This window comes from Oncorhynchus gorbuscha, unplaced genomic scaffold (genome assembly GCF_021184085.1).
Source record: "Oncorhynchus gorbuscha isolate QuinsamMale2020 ecotype Even-year unplaced genomic scaffold, OgorEven_v1.0 Un_scaffold_3368, whole genome shotgun sequence".
In the NCBI taxonomy this organism is placed as follows: domain Eukaryota; kingdom Metazoa; phylum Chordata; class Actinopteri; order Salmoniformes; family Salmonidae; genus Oncorhynchus; species Oncorhynchus gorbuscha.
Window position 1 is genome coordinate 6,961 of NW_025747626.1, and position 6,081 is coordinate 13,041.

The following is a 6,081-nucleotide window of genomic DNA, read 5'->3' on the forward strand; positions in this document are numbered from 1 at the left end:
TCTACATTCTACATCACTATACACAGATATTACCATCTTATACCAGAGTCATGTCTCTGCTGTTTCTCATCACTATACCAGAGTCATGTACTCTACTGTTCTACATCACTATACCAGAGTCATGTACTCTACTGTTCTACATCACTATACCAGAGTCATGTACTCTGTTCTACATCACTATACCAGAGTCATACTCTACATCACTATACCAGTCATGCTCTACTGTTCTACATCACTATACCAGAGTCATGTACTCTACTGTTCTACATCACTATACCAGAGTCATGTACTCTACTGTTCTACATCACTATACCAGAGTCATGTACTCTACTCTACATCACTATACCAGAGTCATGTACTCTACATCACTATACCAGAGTCATGTACTCTACTGTTCTACATCACTATACCAGAGTCATGTACTCTACATCACTACTGTACTCTACATCACTATACCAGAGTCATGTACTCTACATCACTATACCAGAGTCATGTACTCTACATCACTATAGCAGAGTCATGTACTCTACTGTTCTACATCACTATACCAGAGTCATGTACTCTACATCACTATACCAGAGTCATGTACTCTACATCACTATAGCAGAGTCATGTACTCTACTGTTCTACATCACTATACCAGAGTCATGTACTCTACTCTACATCACTATACCAGAGTCATGTACTCTGAGTCTGTTCTACATCACTATACCAGAGTCATGTACTCTACTGTTCACTATACCAAGTCATGTACTCTACTGTTCTACATCACTATACCAGAGTCATGTGCTCTCTACTGTTCTACATCACTATACCAGAGTCATGTACTCTACATCACTATACCAGAGTCATGTACTCTACATCACTATACCAGAGTCATGTACTCTACATCACTATACCAGAGTCATGTACTCTACTGTTCACTATACCAGAGTCATGTACTCTACATCCTATACCAGAGTCATGTACTCTACTATTCTACATCATTATAGTCAGACTCATGTTCTACATCATTCTACAGAGTACTCTACATAACTATACCAGAGTCATGTACTCTACTGTTCTACATCATTATACCAGAGTCATGTACTCTACATAACTATACCAGAGTCATGTACTCTACTGTTCTACATCACTATACCAGAGTCATGTACTCTACATCACTATACCAGAGTCATGTACTCTACTGTTCTACATCACTATACCAGAGTCATGTACTCTACATCACTATACCAGAGTAATGTACTCTACTGTCCTACATCACTATACCAGAGTCATGTACTCTACATCACTATACCAGAGTCATGTACTCTACTGTCCTACATCACTATACCAGAGTCATGATAATGCTGTGCTTTATTATAAAGGGTTTTTTCTGCTCGGCGTTCCAGGTAAATCAGAGCCACTCACGTTCTGTTTCCGGCACCTTCCAATATACCAATGAATCACTGTACAAAACAGAATCGTCTTCAACTGATACATATTTCTGACTAAACCTCCAGTGTTGACCTATAGGTGAACGAAGGTCAAACAGACTGTAACAGATCAATGGGAAGAAACCATACCCAGACGTGCTTCAGCCCAGCTTCAAAAAAAAAAATGGGAATCGACGGAGGGACTTGAATATTCCCAAAAAATATTCCTCACCCACAAGAAACTTCAAGTAATAGAAGCTGTAAAGATGGTACCTGCAGTGTACGACCATGGGTCCTGCGTCTGCAGGGGTTGCAGGCCTTGACCCGTCGTAGGAAGGCCAGGAAGGGGGTGGGGTGTTCGGGGACCCCGTGGTCCGGCCAGGCTGTAAACTGGAACTGAATCTCACGCTTCTCATTGGAGCCACTCTGGAGGAGGGAGAGGAGGGGAGGGGAGGGGAGAGAGGGAGAGGAGGGAGAGAGGAGGGGGAGAGGACAAGAGATGTATGCACACATGACTGTAAGTCGCTTTGGATAAAAGCGTCTGCTAAATGGCATATATTATTATTTATTATAAGGAGGAGGGAGGGAGGGGGAGAGGAGAGGAGAGGGGGAGGGGAGGGGAGAGGAGGGGAGGGGAGGGAGAGGGGGAGAGGAGAGGAGAGAGGAGAGGGAGGGAGGGAGAGGAGAGGGAGGGGAGGAGGGAGGAGAGGAGAGGAGGGGGAGGAAGAGGAGGGAGAGAGAGGGAGAGGAGAGAGAGGGGAGGGAGGAGAGAGGAGAGGAGGGAGAGGGAGGGAGAGAGAGGAGAGGAGGGAGGAGGAGAGGAGAGGGAGGAGGAGAGGGAGGGAGGGGGAGAGGAGAGGAGGGAGGGGGAGAGGGAGAGGAGAGGAGAGAGGGGGAGGGAGGGAGGGAGAGGGAGGAGGGAGAGGAGGAGGGAGGGGGAGGGGGAGGGAGGAGAGAGGAGGAGGGAGAAAGGAGAGGGGGAGAGAGGGAGAGGAGGGAGAGAGGGAGGGAGAGGAGAGGAGAGGGAGGAGGGAGGGGAGGGAGGAGAGGAGAGGAGGAGAGGGAGAGGAGAGGAGAGGAGAGGAGAGGGAGAGGAGAGAGGAGAGGAGAGGAGAGGGAGGGAGAGGAGAGGAGGGGAGAGGAGAGGAGGGAGAGAGGAGAGGAGGGAGAGAGAGAGAGGAGGGAGAGGGAGGAGAGGAGGGGGGAGAGGAGAGGGAGGGGAGAGGAGAGGAGAGAGGAGAGGGGGAGGGGGAGAGGACAGGACAGGAGAGGGAGAGGGGAGAGGAGAGAGGAGAGGGGAGAGGGAGAGGAGGGGGTAGAGGAGGGGAGAGGAGAGAGAGAGGGAGGAGGAGAGGGAGAGGAGGGGAGAGAGGAGAGGAGAGAGGACAGGACAGGAGAGGAGAGGAGGGGAGGGGAGGAGGGGGGAGGGAGAGGAGGAGAGAGGGAGAGGGGGAGAGGGAGGGGAGGGAGGGGGAGAGGGGAGAGGGGGAGGGGAGAGAGGAGAGGAAGGGAGGGGGAGGGGAGGGAGGGAGGGAGGGAGAGGAGGGGGAGAGGAGGAGAGAGAGGAGAGGAGGGGAGGGGAGAGAGGAGAGGGGGAGGGAGAGAGGAGAGAGGAGAGGGAGGGGAAGGGAGGGGAGAGGACAGGACAGGAGGAGAGTAGAGGAGGGGGAGGGGGAAGGGAGAGGGAGAGGGGAGGGCAGGGCAGGGCAGGGCAGGAGAGGAGAGGAGGGGAGAGAGGAGAGGGGGAGGGGGAGGAGGAGGGAGGGAGGGGGGGAGGAGAGGGGAGGGGGAGAGGAGAGGGAGGGCAGGGGAGAGGAGAGATGAGGAGAGTGGAGTGGGGAGAGGAGAGGAGAGTGGGGGGGAGAGAGGAGAGGAGAGGAGAGGAGAGTACACAAAAAGTAGACACATAAAACACACATCCGTCTCTCTGTCTCTCACACACACACACACACACACACACACACACACACACACACACACACACACACACACACACACACACACACACACACACACACACACACACACACACACACACACACACACACACACACACACACACACACACACACACACACCTTGTAGAGAGCGAAGGTCCTAACAGAGTATGTAGCCAGCTCTGCGGTGTCCAGCAGAGTAACCTGTATCAGCCCATATGTCTCTGTTCCTCTGGTAGGCCAGTACTGATCATTTACCTGCAGAGACAGAGAGACAACGTCAGAGGGGGCGGAGGGTAAAACAACTGAGAACAAAAGAGAGAGAAACAGATAATGAAGAGAGACCGAATGTTCATGAGAATGTGTGTGTTTTTACAGAGAATATGAGAGAGTGAGAGAGAATGTGAGAGAGAGAGAGACAGAGATAATGAGAGAAGAGAGGGAGAGATAATGAGAGAAGAGGAGAGATAATGAGAGAGAGAGAGAGAAAATGAGAGAGAGAGAGACAGAGAGAGAGTGTGTGTGTGTGTGTGTGTGTGTGTGTGTGTGTGTGTGTGTGTGTGTGCATGTGTGTGTGTGTGTGTGTGTGTGTGTGTGTGTGTGTGTGTGTGTGTGTGTGTGTGTGTGTGTGTAGGTACAGTGTGTGAGAGACAGACAGGTGTTATTCTAAGTTATCTATCAGATACTGAACTAGCTGTAAGTGGTCACAGGATGTTGTGCTAACCTCTACAAATATATGCAAAACACCAAACCCCAGCATGCTTTAGCCCTGCACCACATCATATTCCACATAACAAGCAGACAGATTTGTAGTTCTTTTCCAGCCTCAGAAACCACAGGAGCTAAGGGGAACAAAATCACAGAAATCCCCGGAGAGCCCGTGACAGAGTCAGGCCAAACCAAACGATGAGGATGAGCTGAGTCCATCCAGTTTCACATCAAAGCCAGTGGGGGAGGCCTGCTCTGCATTCCGCTCGTCCAGACTGGATTCTGGTGTTTCTGGCCATTGCTACTCTGTAATTAACTGTTCTCTTTCCCTGAAACTGCTGGGATTATAATACCTCATTATACTGTACTGCTTTCCACAGGGCTGAGACAGCTTGATGTACAGGACACCCCCCTGGACAGGACACTAGTCTATATCCTGTGTCTGTAGTGAGAGACAGGACACCCCTGGACAGGACACTAGTCTATCTCCTGTTTCTGTAGTGAGAGACAGCTTGATGTACCAGGACACCCCTGGACAGGACACTAGTCTATCTCCTGTTTCTGTAGGAGACAGCTTGATGTACAGGACACCCCCTGGACAGGACACTAGTCTATATCCTGTTTCTGTAGTGAGACAGCTTGATGTACAGGACACCCCCTGGACAGGACACTAGTCTATATCCTGTGTCTGTAGTGAGAGACAGGACACCCCTGGACAGGACACTAGACTATCTCCTGTTTGTGTAGGGAGACAGCTTGATGTACCCAGTACACCCCCGGACAGGACACTAGTCTATCTCATGTTTCTGTAGGGAGACAGCTTGATGTACCAGTACACCCACTGGACAGGACACTAGTCCGTCTCCTGTTTCTGTAGGGAGACAGCTTGATGTACCAGTACCCCCTGGACACCAGGACACAGGTCTATTACAGGAAATAGCATAGCATTTCTACTGAGAGGCTGAGTTACACCAGGTAATGACTGGCCTAAACATAGCATATTGTAGCTCCCTGATGTGCTGTATATGTAGTCTAATGCTGATGTACTGAAGCTCTATGGTACAATCTAATAGTCTAATAGTCTAACAGTCTAACAGTCTAACAGTCTAACAGTCTAACAGACAGTCTAACAGTCTAACAGTCTAATAGTCTACAGTCTAATAGTCTAATAGTCTAATAGTCTAACAGTCTAATAGTCTAATAGTCTAATAGTCTAATAGTCTAATAGTCTAATAGTCTAATAGTCTAATAGTCTAATAGTCTAATAGTCTAATAGTCTAACAGTCTAATAGTCTAATATAGTCTAATAGTCTAATAGTCTAATAGTCTAATAGTCTAACAGTCTAATAGTCTAACAGTCTAACAGTCTAATAGTCTAACAGTCTAACAGTCTAAGTCTAATAGTCAACAATAGTCTAAGTCTAATAGACAGTCTAACAGTCTAACAGTCTATATAGACAGTCTAACAGTCTAATAGTCTAATAGTCTAACAGTCTAACAGTCTAACAGTCTAACAGTCTAATAGTCTAATAGTCTAAAGTCTAGTCTAACAGTCAGTCTAATAGTCTAATAGTCTAACAGTCTAACAGTCTAACAGTCTAACAGTCTAATAGTCTAATAGTCTAACAGTCTAACAGTCTAACAGTCTAATAGTAACAGTCTACAGTCTAGTCTAACAGTCTAACAGTCTAACAGTCTAATAGTCTAATAGTCTAATAGTCTAACAGTCTAACAACAGTCTAACAGTCTAATAGTAACAGTCTAACAACAGTCTAACAGTCTAGTCTAACAGTCTCTAATAGTCTAACAGTCTAACAGTCTAATAGTCTAACAGTCTAATAGTCTAACAGTCTAACAGTCTAACAGTCTAACAGACAGTCTAACAGTCTAACAGTCTAATAGTCTAATAGTCTAATAGTCTAACAGTCTAACAGTCTAACAGTCTAACAGTCTAACAGTCTAATAGTCTAATAGTCTAACAGTCTAACAGACAGTCTAACAGTCTAAGTCTAATAACAGAC

General features: G+C 47.5%; 1 pseudogene; it reads right to left on the reverse strand.

Annotated features, from left to right (window-relative positions):
* Window positions 1–1,688: 1,688 nt before the first annotated feature.
* Window positions 1,689–5,003, reverse strand: LOC124027607 (annotated as a pseudogene).
* Window positions 5,004–6,081: the final 1,078 nt, after the last annotated feature.